This window comes from Urocitellus parryii, chromosome 3 (genome assembly GCF_045843805.1).
Source record: "Urocitellus parryii isolate mUroPar1 chromosome 3, mUroPar1.hap1, whole genome shotgun sequence".
Lineage (NCBI taxonomy): Eukaryota > Metazoa > Chordata > Mammalia > Rodentia > Sciuridae > Urocitellus > Urocitellus parryii.
Window position 1 is genome coordinate 185632275 of NC_135533.1, and position 15522 is coordinate 185647796.

A 15522-nucleotide genomic window follows, 5' to 3' on the forward strand; every position below is an offset into this window, starting at 1 on the left:
CCCAATTTCCATCTTGAATTTACTTTGTTTCTCTATAAACATCAAACCGTTGACATTTATCATAAAAGGTTTGGACTATTCATTTGACAATTAAACATCCTCTGGGGGTCTGCTGAAGGCTCAGTATTTATGTTTGTGCTTTTATTTTATTTTTTCCTTTTCAGTAACCCTTCCTTTCCCTTAGTATTTTAAGATTCAGCAGTAAGACGTCTGCTTTGAAATATACTGGTTCTGAATAGTGACAGATGAGCTCATAGAAAAGCTATTTTTATTTTCACTAAAGCTATATTATGTTATAGTACCCTTTATTTGTTTTTTTCCAGGGTTAAAACTTAGGACATAGCTATTAGAACCCCCCCCCCCCACCTTCTTAAACTTGTGTGTATACCTCTCCACCTTAAAAGACATGGACATTTTATTTAATAGCCCTGGATTTTACCATTTCTACTTCTGAAGACTTGACAGATGGGTAGCATAGCTCTTCTGGCAGGAGAGATTATGACAAGAAAATAAATGTAACCCATGAAACTTTCTCATTGACTTAATAAACAAGGAAGAAAAAAAGCCCATTACTGTCAGCTGCATGTGGCCATCTCAGGTCAGGGGCTAGAAGTGTAGAATGATGGTTTCTCCATCAATCAAGTGTGTCAGCAAGGTTGTTGGTGATTCTAGAGGAACCATAGCCTGGTATCTTGAATAAAATAATGACTTGGAATGGAAAAATATTAATTGGAAAACATCTGTGCAATATAGTGGAAGAAAAGAGAATGGAGTCCAGAAGACCCAAATCACAAACTAAAGAACTTCATGGAGAAGTCTAAAATTCAGATTATTCATCCTGGAAAGAACTACACTATTTTTTTTCTCTTTGTACTGAGAATTGAACCCAGGGGTTCTCAGACCTTTTTTTGTTTTGAGACATATCTCACTAAACTTCCCAGCCTGGCCTTGAACTTGTGATCCTCCTGCCTCAGTCTCCCGAGTAGCTGTTATTACAGGCCTGTGCCACTTGCCTAGCTGAAACTCTTAAAAACAATCGTAATTCACCTTATTTTCAATTCTAGAATTGGGCAACATTCATTCCATAAAATAGTATTAAGTGTTCAATGAGCTGAGGTTAATTTTATAGAAAGAAAAGGGCTAAAGAAAGCAAAAACAAAAAACAAAAGTCAGGTTGATCATTTTAAAACTTCTGAAACTTTTTGAGCGCTGATGTCACAAGTCGAAAATTTCAGAACTGACCTCATGTGAGGTGTCAGAGTGAAAACACAAGGGTACTAAAAATATTGTAATAGATTATCTTCAGGCTATGTGTGTAAGGTATATGGGAAACAAAATAAATCTCATATTTAAACTTGGGTTTCATTCTCAAGGTAGCTCATAATATATATGCAAATATTCCAAAATCCCAAATCCAAAACATTTCTTTTTTTTTTTTTTAAAGAGAGAGTGAGAGAGGAGAGAGAGAGAGAGAGAATTTTTAATATTTATTTTTTAGTTCTCGGCGGACACAACATCTTTGTTGGTATGTGGTGCTGAGGATGGAACCCGGGCCGCACGCATGCCAGGCAAGCGCGCTACCGCTTGAGCCACATCCCCAGCCCTCCAAAACATTTCTGATGCCAATTTTGGATAAGGGATATTCAACCTGTGTCACAACCTCTGTGTCTCAAACTGGTAATTGGTTGCTCAAAATAATCATAGGAAGCACTTAGAAGTTTTTACTGTGCCACATATATAATGCAAAGACTAATTAAAGACATTATTGTATTCAAACCTTTCCATTTTAGGGATGAGGAAATGTGGACTTTGAGAGCCTAAATAAAGTGCCAAGTAGGTCACTCTACTAGGGAAGTCTGGAGTGGCAACTCTGGCTCAGCCAGTCTGGTTCCATAACCCAGTTCTAAACCTCGATGCTACATTTCTGTATGTATTGTTCAAAGCAGTTAAAATACTGATGTCACTAAACACCTATTTTTATAAATGAGAGTAGATTTTTATAAATTAGGGTTTCTTTTAATTCTTATATCTCTTAATCATTTAAATTGTTATTTGCTTTCTTGAGTGGCAGAAGAAGTGCATTTATCTTTGGAATATGGGATCTGTACATGTCCATTCTCCTGTGAGCCCATAATTGGCATTTACTTCTGAAATACATTATTAAGTGCTGTGGCAATTTAAATTTCTCTAATGTTGACCCCTAAGTGTGTGAGGTACATCTTGAATTATCCTATGTCTTTTACTCCCTCCGTACTCCAGGAGGATTCTGATCCCCAGAGTCTTCAGTAAAATAAATGTACTGAATTCTCCATCAGAAATAACAAATCGAGAAATCTGCTCTGCGACTTACAACAAAATATTTTAAAACTTCTCTTGAGGTGTCTCTTTCCTTGGAAGTTCTCCCAGACTTAGGAGAATTCCTCCTCCCATCCCTATCTCTCCTAAAGTTCTGCCTAACTCTTCCAGACTTTTCTCCTAAGTGTCCTTGGCCTTTTTTTTTTTTATGGAAATTGACCTACCAACTTTTAATAGTCTCCTCTGTTCATAGCTCTGCCTTATCTAGTGCCCTGATGCCAATATAATATAATATATATAATAATATATATATATATACAATATAATAAGTCCTAAGCATGGTGACTTCTAGTTTACCAAAGACCGGCCCTACTTCAAAGACTTCAAAGACTGTGCAGAAAAGAAGCTGTAAATAGTTATACAGGAAAATCTTTATGTAATGAGGATTTTTTTTTCTGAAAATCTGGGTATCTTCAAAGGATTGTAGCAATTGTGTGGCAGGTATCCTGGGGCCAAAGATTGAAAACCATATATGTAGAAAATTGTCAAATAATAATAATAAAGCCCAATATTCAAAGTTGCTAAAATGGCAGCTGGTCTATGTACCATGTTACTTTTTTTTTTTGATTGGTGCTGAGGATTGAGCCTGGGGCTTGCTAGGCAAGTGCTTCATCTCTGAGCTTCATCCCTGGCTCCATCTCTTTACTTTTCAATATATTTTATGTTAAGATGAAAGAACCAAATAAAATGTAGACATACTCCTAAGTCTTAAAACATGATTTGCTTTAGAGGACCCCCACTCTGCTGATCCTTCCTGAATATCGTCTTTACCTCCATGACACTATAGTAAGGATGGCAAATAGCCACCTGCACGCACACATGAGGAACATTAGCAAGTTTACAAACTTCGGTTGATGTTAATATTTTCTCCACCTTATGAGCCCCTGGAATAAAAAATTCACAAATAAGTCACCCCTGGGTACAGAGGGAGGGCACCTGTGCAGCTTAGCAAGCATGAGTGTGGAGGCCTGCCATCCTGCAGTGCCCGAAGGCCTGCGAGACCGCATCAAACTTGTTCCCTCCCTGTGTGCAATGTGTCAAGGATGATACGTCAACCCGTTACCCATGAAAACCATTCGGGGTTTGTTAGCAAATAGTTGCCTGATGATGAATGGGGGTATGAGTGCTTTGTGGAGTGGGGCTGTTTTGGTACTGAGTCTTGATGAGGGTGACTTTGACAACCAAATTAAGTATAATGCACACTAATTTCTAAGTTAAAGGATATGAGTGGAAGCTCTGGAACTGATTCTTCCTATTAAAATAAAATACATTGATATCTGGGTAAGGTCTTCTGACTTTTGTAAATGTTTATTCAAATACTAATGTGTTAAAAAGTATTTTATTTTAGGATGCTTCATGAGGGCATGTTTTATTGTGCACACACGCCCGTAATCACTTAATGGTCCAGGTAGCAAGTCAATTCTATACTATTTATTGCACTAAGATTATAATATCTACTTATTCAGTTACAACATTTGAATAAGTATATGTGAATGAATGGCTGAATATGATTGCAGGAAAAGCCTGTTTTCTAAATGCTTTTAAAATTATGATTCCATGCTATTTTTTTTAAGAGGAGGAGATTATATTAAAGTCCTCTTTACCAAGTCATTAGAGCTATTTTGAACTCTTTAAAATAACAATATTTAATTTATATGTCAGCAAAGAACTCTGGTCATATGAATATCCAGTAGTCAATTCATATGTCCATTTTGGATGTTTGAGAACCACCTTCCGCCATCATGTCCAGATAGAATCCATTCTCTTCCTGCAGGTCTGATCTTTAGTTTCCCCATCTCGAATACAACACCATTCATCCAAATGCATAATCAGGACATGAGAATCATCATCATTCCCCTTTTTCTTCTCCTTCTCCTACTCCTTCTTCTTTTTTGTGTTGGGGATATAACCCAGGGGTGCTTAACCACTGAGCCACATCCCTTACTCTTTATATATTTTATTTAGAGACAGAGCCTCGCTCAATTGCTGAGGCTGGTTTTGAACCCTTGATCCTTCTGCCTCAGCCTCCTGAGCTGCTGGAATTACAGGTGTGTGCCACCACGCCCTGCACCTGGGAATCCTTCTTAATACCCTGACCCCCTTTTCCTCCACTCCCAAGTTTCAAACATCATTAACATCTATTGATTCTGCAATCTGAATAATTTTCCAATCCAGTGCCTTCTTGTTATCACTACCACATACTCCTTTGCCCAACCTACCATCACCTTCTTAGCAGCTTCCTCTCTAGCTCACATGAAAAGACTGCTGACTGGATCCTGCCAGTTCCTGGCAGCTTGCCCCTCATAGGCTGCTCTTTCCTATCCTTTCTCTGCCACCTGACACTTCTCTCAGTTTCAACAAGGTACTGCCCATCCTTGTCTTTCCTTCCCTGCCCATCTCCAGCTCTCTGCCAAGATATCACTTTTTCAGGAAAGTCTTCCCTAATCATCTTCAGTTTGTTCAGGCTCGTCAAATACATTTTCATAGGACCCTGTGACTTTCCCTAATAAAATGTGTGTGTGCATGTACATCTTTCTGTCTGGATTATGATTTTCAAGAGGCCCCAGTCTCTTTTGTCACCCTTCTTATCTCCAATAAGTATACAAAGCCTGGAATGAAGTAGCTGTCCGATAAATTTTGCTTATTATATAATTTTGCTTATTATGTGAATTAGTGAAGAGCTATGGAAACAGACATCAGGCAAAACTCTCTGCTAAAGAATTGAACTCTCAATGAGAGTTATAGAATTTCAACTTCTTGCAGAAGGCACCCCAGACTAGATAACTTTTTGAGAATGTAGCTCTAATTCTAAAGTGTGACAAAATCTTTCTAATCCTTTGGGTGTATGGTCCATCATGAAGTAGGGTTTAGGGTAGGGCTTTTCAAAAGCTATCTTCACATCCGTTTTCCCTTGTTGGTCAAGTAGGGTCTCTGACTCTTTTTTTCTGGCTGGTCACTCTGGGTATCCTCATTTACTAGGACAAAGGGAGCAGAGTCCAGGTTTGGGATGCTGAATCCCAGGAACATGTAGCATTTCCTTTTTCTCCCCAGTGAGCAAGCATTATACCTCTGAGAATATTCTGAATACTTTGTTATCAAATGTGGGATAAGTTTTAAGGAACTTTGCAAAGGAAAGAGTCATCTCCTCTAAACTACCTCTCAATGTAGAATGCTTTCTAAACTATCTCTCGGAAATGACCAATCTCCATTATGAAGTACTTAAAGGTTAATTAAAATTTCTTTCACAGACATTTCCTCCTTTTGGTTGGAAATCTTGTGCCATAAATTTAATCTCTCTTTCAAATTACATCCCTTCAAATATTTGGGAACTGAGGTAGGAATTGTCCTTTTAGCATCATATTTTTTTCTTCTGTGTCTTTTGTAGTCTCTTTGCAAACACAGAATTATACTACTTTCAGTTTTTTCCTATTCCTATTAAAACAGGGAGATTGCAATTCAATAAACATGTTTCTGGCACCCCTAAACTCAGAGCCCAGCTCCCCAAGTCTATCTCTTCCTAAAATCTATCTGGCAATCTGTGTTTATCTAGCTCTATAAATTCTTTTTAACTTTCATTTTAGTTTAAATTAACATATTTCTGGAGTTGAGTGTGATGTTTTGGTACATGTTATATATTGCATAATGATCACATCAGTGTATTTAGCATATTCATTGCCTGAAATTATCAGTTCTTTGTGGTGATGATATTCTAATTCCCCTCTTCTGTTTTGTAATATGCTATATAATGTGGTTGACTATTGTCATCCTACTATGTAATGGAACACTTGGAGTTATTTCTCCTGTTTAACTGTAACTTTGAACCCATTGACTGATCTCCTCCCATCTGCCTTTCCCTTCTCTCCCCAATCTCTGATAACCACTAATCTCTCAAATTCCATAAGATCAACTTTTTTAAGTTTTCATATACAAGTGAAATCATGGTCTTTCTGTGCCTGACTTATGTTACTTCACTTAATTTCTTCTAGGTTCATCCATATTGCTGCAAAGGACAGGACAGGATTTCTTTTTTTATACCAGGAATTGAGCCCAGGGGCATTTTAACACTAAGCCATATCCCCAGTCCTTTTATATTTTATTTTGAGACATGGATCTTGCTAAGTTGCTTAGGACCTCACTAAGTTGCTGAGGCTGGCCTTGAACTTGCAGTCCTCCTGCCTCATCCTCTGAGGTGCTGGAATTACAGGAGTGCACCACTGCACCCGGCTTCATTCTTTTTCTGAGGGTAGTTTTGTAAATTCTCAGCAATGTCCATTTGGCCATTCTGCATACACCTAAAATTTTGTTATCATTTTTAAAGTAGCTTTTCCTTTTTTTTTTTCAGTTTATGCATTATTTGAGAGAGGAGAGTTTGTTTCCCACACTGGCATTGCCCATTGAAAACTTATTGACAATAGGCGATCCACAGACATGCGTTATTTAATTGATTTAAGGGTCAGATGTCTCAAATTCTAGTCCTAATGTCATCTGACCTCTAATGTTTGAATCTCAGCAAACCTTATTTTTTTTCACTAGTGAAAGGAATTAAGTCTCATTTGCAACAACTTTATAAGGATACTTTGAAGATAGATGCAAAGATGGAATGAGGTTCTGATTTCTTTAGAGAATATTTTAAGTAGTTAATTTTGTTTTCTCTCTCCCCACCCCCACTCTCATGAGGTTGTGATTCAAGCTCCCAACACTGTCATTCAGCTGTACTTGTCTGTGTCCCTTGCCAACATTAAGGGAGGCATGGGGACTGGAACTCTCAATGAACATTCCCAGAGTTGGAACATCTGGATTTAAGGCACATGTCTGCAGATATCACAGGAATTCAAAGGATAAATTCAATTGGGGCCACTTCCTTTTCTCTTGGGGACAATGGGTTAAGTATTTGGAAAACCACTGTGAAAGGTGAATGAAATAAATATGAGACCTTGGGTGATAATCTTTGGTGAGGATTAGGAAGGAGGAAGCCAGAGTCAGGACTGGAGATGGCCAATCTCCACTTTAGAAGGCCGGGGCTTCCTGGGGAGGATTTAAATGCTGACAAAGGTCTATCAGATGTCAATTGAGCAATCTAACATTTCCTTCTTTACCAGTTGCTCTGATGGCATATCAAAAGGATGAGTCTTTCTTGGATTTTTGAAAGACAAGAATCAATGAATACCAACTATTCTTCCAAGAGCAAAAGCTCTATCTACTTTTCAGAACTATGAAAGTGCTTTAGGCACCTGTTTTTGTTTTTTGAAACAAGCCACCTCATTAGAAGTGTTGTGGAACTAAAGGAAATACAACAATATGATAAGAGTGGCGTTTGTTTGGGGCTTTTTTTTTTTCCTCCAATGCTTTTATATATAAGACTATTTTATATGTAAAAATAAAAGTAAAGATAAATCAAAAAGACATTCCCCCTCATCCAATGAAAACTCCTTCAAAGAACTAGTTACTCTTCCCTTTTATTTTTCTGCTTTCAGGATGCGCTCTGTAGTACATGGTAAACATTTCTACTTCAAAGACACCAACTGCGGTATTTTAATTTAATTTCTGTTTATTTTTCCTTCTGTACCTATTTCCCAACAAGTCTTCTTCTCTTTATCAACATTTGGATTTCAGCTTAACTGGGTATGTCGGGTTTAGGAAATTGTTCAAAAACTATAATGTGTAGGATTTCAATTTTTTTCCCTCCATTTTAATTTCCTTTAGCAATTTAGCACTTCTTTTCAAATCACACATACAGAAAAAAACAGAGAAATTTCTTAACACCCCTTTGGCAAATCACATGGAAGGAGCTGCCACTGTTTCTATTTTCATGCTTTGGGCAAGTTATATATCAAATAAAGAGCTTCAACCCAGAACCGAAGGAGAGGTTTTTAAAAAGTCCTTTTTAAGCAGTTAATTCTTTCAGACAAGATGTACTACAGAAAGCAAAACACAGTCCAGAATTACATACAGGAAGAAGATTATGCATCTTAAGCATTTCTAATACTAATTTTTAAGATACAATGTAAACATATGGCACCTTTTATTTTTCTCAATAGTATGTTAATACTAACATCTCTTTGATTTTTTAGTAAAAATATAATCATATGCTTCCAGTTGCAACCTAGGTGAAACCTCCAAATCTCACTGTTTACATTACTTTTGACAAAATTCTCCGTTTGGCAGTCACAGATTAGTTAAAAGAATTGGTATGATCCTACACTGGGAAAATTGATTTAATTTTAGTTGAATGTCGTTTGTAACATTTACTTTTGTTGGGGGTGGTAAACTATGATTTATTCTAAAAGAGAAGCAATTATTTTATTTAACAATTAAACTTTAAACTTGCCAAAGTTAAATTTAAATTATTTTAATTAAAGTAAACATTGAAAATCCTGCTAAACTTCAAGGGTAACAAAAGCTGTCAGGAGCAATGCAATGACAATGACTTGGGCTCTCTGGTGTGGGTTCTACTCATGAATTTACTTGTGATTTAAAAACTTTATAAAAATACAACATGCTTTTACATCATACTGATACATTTTCTCTGCTCATTCTGAAAGATGGCTGAATGTCATTACATCCTGCAGTACCAGTGTGCACAGTGATTTGCAGTTTTCAAATAGGTTTTCCCTTTTTTTTTTTTTTAATTAACTAGAACATCTTTGACTTGTTTAATGTAAGCTAAGGGATATGGAAAATTCCTCACCACTTAATTTTATGCTATTTACTTAATTTTCTGTTTATTAATTATTTTTTCCATAGTGGGGATTGAACCCAGGAGAACTCTATCACTGAGCTATATAGCCAGTCTTTATTTATTTTTCTATTTTGAGGCAGGTCTTCCTAAGTTGCCCAGCTGACCTCAAACCTGCACTTCTCCTGCCTCAGCCTCCCCAGCCACTGGGATCACAAGTGTGCTCAACACACCTGGTTCCTGTTTATTAATTTTAGATTATGAAATCAATTTGGGTTGTTAAAAGGTAAGATCAGGCCAGTAGCATTTCTTTAGGACAAGTTCCTTTGTTGCCAGTGAAGTTATGTTTTCTTATTTCTGAATTTATGAGCCAATTTTCAGAATTTGTATTTAGATTTAAACTCAATGGGAAGATCCCTGGTAGGGGTGGCAGATTAACTGTTTCACCACTTTACAAGGGGACCCAGAGCATCAGACATTTGAAATTCAAAGCAACAATGGAGTTAGAGTTCAGCTTTGGAAGCAGGAGGAAAATGCATACATATTAAGAAACACATTCACATACATACACACACATCACATGCAGGGAATATTTTTAGTTTTCTTTGTTTTTCAAAATAAGTTATTTGCATTAGGAGGGTACCTTTAAATATGAAATTTTCCTGATACACTTAAAATATAATTTGCTTGACCAATGTTCTTAAGGGATGTTAAAAAACAAATTATATTTGTTTTATAAAATATAAATATGTAATATATATATAAAATAAATAATATATTTATATTATCTGAAATATATAAACCCATAACAAATAAATACATTTGTTTTCATAAATCAAAACTATATGTTTTTTGTGTTGGGATATAGCTCAGTTGGTTGAGTGCTTGCCTAGCAGGCACAAGGGCCTGGGTTCAATCCCCAGCACTACCAAAAAAAAAAAAAAAAGAAAAGAAAAAGAAAAAGAAAGGAAAACTATATGTTTTTGATTTATAAAAATAAATCAATGAATCATGATTTTTTTTTTTCCAAACCAAGATCTCCACATAGAAATGGAGTTGGAAATTAGAACAACCCTACACTTGCTTAGGGCATTGTATGCTCTTGGGCTCAATTTTCTCATCTCGATTATAATCCTGAGAATAATTGGTAGCATTTGTAATGTCCAATTTACCTTCCTTTCAGCAGTATTATGAAATAAAGTTAGGTAATATCTTTTTTTGCCAAAAACCCAATAGCTGTAGTCTTCCCTCTAAAGGCGCCAGCTGTACTGCCCTACCTGGGTGCCCTTCCACTTTTTAACTTCTCCCTGCCATGAAATGTGAGTGGAAGTGGGTGGGTGTCTCTTCTGGGTTGAAGTTTTGAAGAAGTGGTGCTTTCTACATTCCTTCCTCTCCTACTGCCTGGAACAGAAGCTTCAGAGCCCTAGGGGATAGTTAAGGTTTGCAGGGGACTCAAGGAGTTCCTGGAACTTGAGACTTCCAGTTTTAAAATTTGTGACAGTCCAGGGCTAAAGAGGATGTGTTAGGCACCCCAGGAGATGCTTACTGACCTAGGTCACCTACCTTGGACTAGTATGTGAGTGACACCTAAGTCAGTGAGGCTTTGGGGTTCATTAGTTGCTGGAGGATGGAATGGGTGCGCTACCTGTCCACGCTCATCCAAAGGACCATGGCCAACACTCAGATAACAAAGAACGGGTTAGCAAGAGAAAAGCACAGCAAATTTATTTTATCAAAGCTTCATGTGTTCCAAGAGCCTTTAGATACAAAGATCCAGAGACCCAGAGGAAGCTCGATTTTTAGGCTGAGGTTTGATGAAGAAGGGACGGCTGTGTAGAAACGTGACTGGACCTAAGGGTCTGATCCAATGGTCATAGACTGAGGGGGAGGCCCAGCAAGGCCTGTCTGTTCAGATTCTTCTTGGCCTCTGTGTAGCATTCCTTCCCCCAGGTGTGGGGAGGGTCCCTGTGGAATGAGGGCATTCAAGGGAGAAGGGAGAGTGACTTTTGAGGCTTTATGGTTTGCTTTGGGGGAGAGTTCTAATTCCTATGACTCGCCTTGGGGGAGAAGAATTATGGTTTCTGTGACTCCCTTCAGGGGCAGACAGAGGGATGGGAGGAAGGAGAATGGGAGAAGGCCACGAAGACCTTGCTTCTGGGGCCCTTCTCATCTCTTTCAGTTCAGAGTATTTGGCTTGCTGAGGTGCCACACTTTGGGGTATCACACTCTGAACACCCAGAGCTGCTGTCCACTGGCTTTACCTTAAATCATACACCCTGTAATTGCTACTCGGTCACCCGCCTTTTGGGATTGGCACTTGTCAGTGAGAGGAGGTCAAAGGCAGGAACTCTGGCTGTCACTCTCACTAGCTATGTGACCCAAAGCATGGCCTTGGCAGAATATTCCAGTTGGAGTAGATGAATGGTTCTCAAAGTGTGGTACGGGGATAAAGGGGGTTCTTGGGATCCTTTCAGGGTATCCATGAGGGCAAAACTACCTCCTTTACAATACCAGATGCTATTACCTTCCCCTTCTCTAGGAGATATGCAGAGGAATTTCCCGAGGCTACACATGTGTGATGACATTATAGCTCTGGTGGCCCGTGGAACGTGTGCTATCGCATTCTTGTGTTTTAGGGCTTCTTGTTTTTAATTTTCTAGTACAGTAAATATTAATAGAGGAAAATCTATTAATAGAGGAAAATCTATTAATCAAGGAGCAAAAGCTCCTTGAGGTCACTAGAGATTGTTAAGAGTTTAAAAGCTCCTGAGACCAAAAAGTTTGAGAACTGTTGAACTGGATAATTTCTAAGGTTTTATACAACTCCCCAAGTTTATGAAGTATACACACCACACACACACACACACACACACACACACACACACACACACCTGTAGACTTTTTAAGTTGCTGTGACTTTTATATTTCTTTTCCAACCTAAACTGTGGTAAAGATTAAAGCATTTTGGAATCCCTTCTTACTAGATCTATTTCCAGGAAAATGGAGATTCCTATTTTATGTATTAGAAATTATAGCAGCTCCAATTATAGGAATTATAGTAGTTCTTCACTATGACAAGGGTCAGTTGTCCTAAACAAATTATAAAGTAACAGTATTAAAGTATATTTTTTCCTTCTTAGGGAGGAAAAGTACCATGTCATTCCAAACAAGTGAACCAGACGATTGTATTTCTAACAACTCTAGATGTATGCCTGTTGTGCTCATTCTGGGATCCGGATAAATATATTAATACCTTTGGTGGAAGCAAATCAAATGCAAATTTGGTCATGTCTCTCTTGCTTATTACCTTTCAGTAGCTTCCTGTGGTCCTAAGCATAGAGCCTCATCTTATAGAAAGTCCTCTCGGGTCTTCACCTGCATGCCCCACTGTCCTGCCTCACCCCTGTGCATTCTCCCTCTGGCTCTCTGCTGAACTTTCCTCATGCTAATTGGACTTTGACCTTATTCCAGCTCCAATTTAAATGCATTTTTCTCCAGCCTGATTTACAATCTCAATGCACCTGTGCTTCTTACCCCTCAGCAACTCACTTGTAATTCCTTCTTCCAAGTTGCTCACTGGATCCAGAAACTTACTAATCATCCTGGAGGATCATGATCCAGGTGTGACTGACTCCTGGCAACAAGCCCCGCCCACCAATCCATGGGGTGAGGTGAGGCCTCCTCCTAATGCCTAAAAGGAGAATCGCACACCTACAGCAAGCTGCTGTTCAGTCTGTTAAAGAAGTGACTCCGAAAAAGGCTTTCCTGATAGCCAAAGGCAACATGTCCACTAAAAATAGAAGAGTATGGTCTGGGGATATAGCTCAGTTGGTAGAGTGCTTGTCTCGCATGCACAAGGCCCTGGGTTCAATTCCCAGCACCACAAATAAAACAAAAATACAAGAGTATTTGGAAGTACTTGAAGTCCTCAATTACCTAAATTCACTGGGCATTAGTAAATTTAAAGAAAGTCAAGATCTACCATCTACTGAAATATACACACACTCTGCAAACCTATTCAAAACCTGGACCTTCATTTCAGGAATGTATGGTTGCTCATTTATTTTGACAAATTGGTAGCATTGATTTAGATTATTTATAATAATCCTTCACAGTATGTTTTACAATAGTTAGTGAAAATATGGTCTAAAAAGTTATTGGCTTTCAAACTTTCCTAGAGAAAAAATAAAGAATGCTGTTTCTTTAATATTTAGAAAGTATTAAAAACCCATAACTTATTTAATAAGTATAAGAGAAGTCTGCTTATGTTTTAGGGAATGTACATATACTTCTATAGACAAACCCAGTACAGAATCTAGAACAAAAAATGTACAGGTCTCTCTTAGCTCATCTTCCATTAGAAGTCAGTTGCTGGTGAATAGAGAAAGAATTTGCCTGTATATCTACATGGCTTTCTGGATTAATAAAAATGATAATAGTAACTAACATTTATCAAAATCTTACTATATTCTGAACACTTTTTTTGCATTATATCATTAGATAACTATAATAACCTAGCAGGTGGGTGTTATTGTTTCCAATTTACAGTTGAGCAAACTGAGACACAAGTTAGGTGACTTACTCAAGGTCACACAGCAGCAAAGGTAGGATTCAAACTTTGTAGACCTACTTTGTAGCCTAGCATTGTTTACCACTAAGTTCTGTTGGGTTGTATAGTAATTGCTGAAGGAAGGAATTTGGAGGCCTTCCTTGCACAGATTATTTCTTTTCATCCATATGCAGGATTAGAAAGTGCAAGAACTTTTATGGCCAATTTGAATTAGTTCAGTAGTTCCCTTGAAAGAGTTTCCCCAGCTATTAATTTTTGTTAGAAGAATCAGAGCCAGACACAGGATAAACCTTGCTTCATTAAATTCAACTGGGCTCAATTCAGTTTATATTACTGAACATACTTAGCATGCTGGGTTTGGGGAGGGAAACGTGATTCACATATCCAAAAGGCATTATTTCTGCTTTTCAGAAACACAGATTGACTTGGGGCCAGAGATCAGTGCTTCACGTAGACCAATCTATACATTCCAGGTAGTATATGCTGGATGCCCACAATACTTGGGCAGGGGATAGGACCAGGAAAGAAAATAAGTTTGAAGGTAAATGAATGTCTTTTTGCAAATATATGCCCAGCCTTAGGAGACCATAGGCACAAGAAAAAATTTCAAATGAATAATTAAGAGCACTTAAGGTAATGAGGTGGGTTTTGTAAAGAATCTGAGGAAGAAAAAGCAGTTATATTTTAGGGCAGGGGAGCATTCCATTCTGATGCTGTAGAATATGCAAAGCCCAGATGCTTAATAAAAATGCTTGAAATGATGGTAGGAGCCTGTTGAGTGGTGCTCAGTACCGAAATGTGTATAAGATAATGATTATGATTGAACTAACCCTTTTCATACATTTCCAGTGTGTTAGATGTTTTTCAAGGGCTTGATCACATTTACTTTCCAGAACTGCAGTATTTGTGGTAGACACAAGTATATGGCCCAGTGTTTCCAGGCTGGAGGGGGGCTGTGTGGTCAGCCTACAGCTTCCATTCAGTTGCCAGCTGCTTCAGAGTTGGCCTCAGTTGCAAGAGCCACCTGGCCCAGACTCATGGCCTTTTAGGAGGAAGGCAGTGACTGAGCAAAGGAGTAGAAAAATAGACTGTTTGGGCCCCGTATGAATCAACTCTGTTAGGGTTTATTTGCTCCAGGGGTCCCTGCAGGTTTGGCCAAGGCATTGTTAGGCCTTCATTGCAGTTTGAAGTTGCAAGTTGAAGGATTAGACAGTTTCTCTGTCTAATTCTGTTTCCCTACCCTCACATCACAGCTCTCAATTTTTCCTTTCTTTCTTTTTTCTTTTGCAGTACTGGGGATTGAACTCCAGGGTGCTCTACCATTGACCTACATCCCTAATCCTTTTATTTATTTATTTATTTATTTTTTAAATTTTGAGACAGTGTCTTGTTAAGTTGTTCAGGCTGGCCTTGAAGTTGTGATCCTGGGGCACTGAGAAGCTCTGTGTCTCTCCAAGATGACCCAATGAGTGAATAGCAGAGTCAGGTTTTCAATTCTGATGCATCTGATCCTTAATTAAGAGCTCTCTCTGGAGCTACACACTGGTTGAAGGGACTGGCTGTACAATATTTAGATCAAACTGCTTTTTTGCTCCTGTCTCAGCATGCACACATCAACAGGAATCCCTTTTCTGTCGGCCCACAAAGATGTTCCCTCTTGGGAAAGCTCTGAGTCACCTGTGCCCCCTAGAGGTAGCTAACGTTTTGGGTCAACTGTGCCCACTTGTGGCTCCTAACAGTCTTTCAATTCTCAGCTCCTAAACAGTTGACAATGAAGTTTTCTGGTGATAAGCTTTTGTAGTATACTGCATTGGGTCACAATCAGCAAACTATTAATTTTTTTTTTGTGGTGGTGCTGGGGATTGAACCCAGGGCCTTGTGCATGTAAGGCAAGCACTCTACCAAACTGAGCTATATCCCC

General features: G+C 38.3%; 1 non-coding gene across 1 annotated transcript; it reads right to left on the minus strand.

Annotated features, from left to right (window-relative positions):
• Positions 1-15448: 15448 nt before the first annotated feature.
• Positions 15449-15522, minus strand: Trnav-uac (transfer RNA valine (anticodon UAC)). The gene has a single exon. It is a non-coding gene; the product is annotated as a tRNA-Val (tRNA).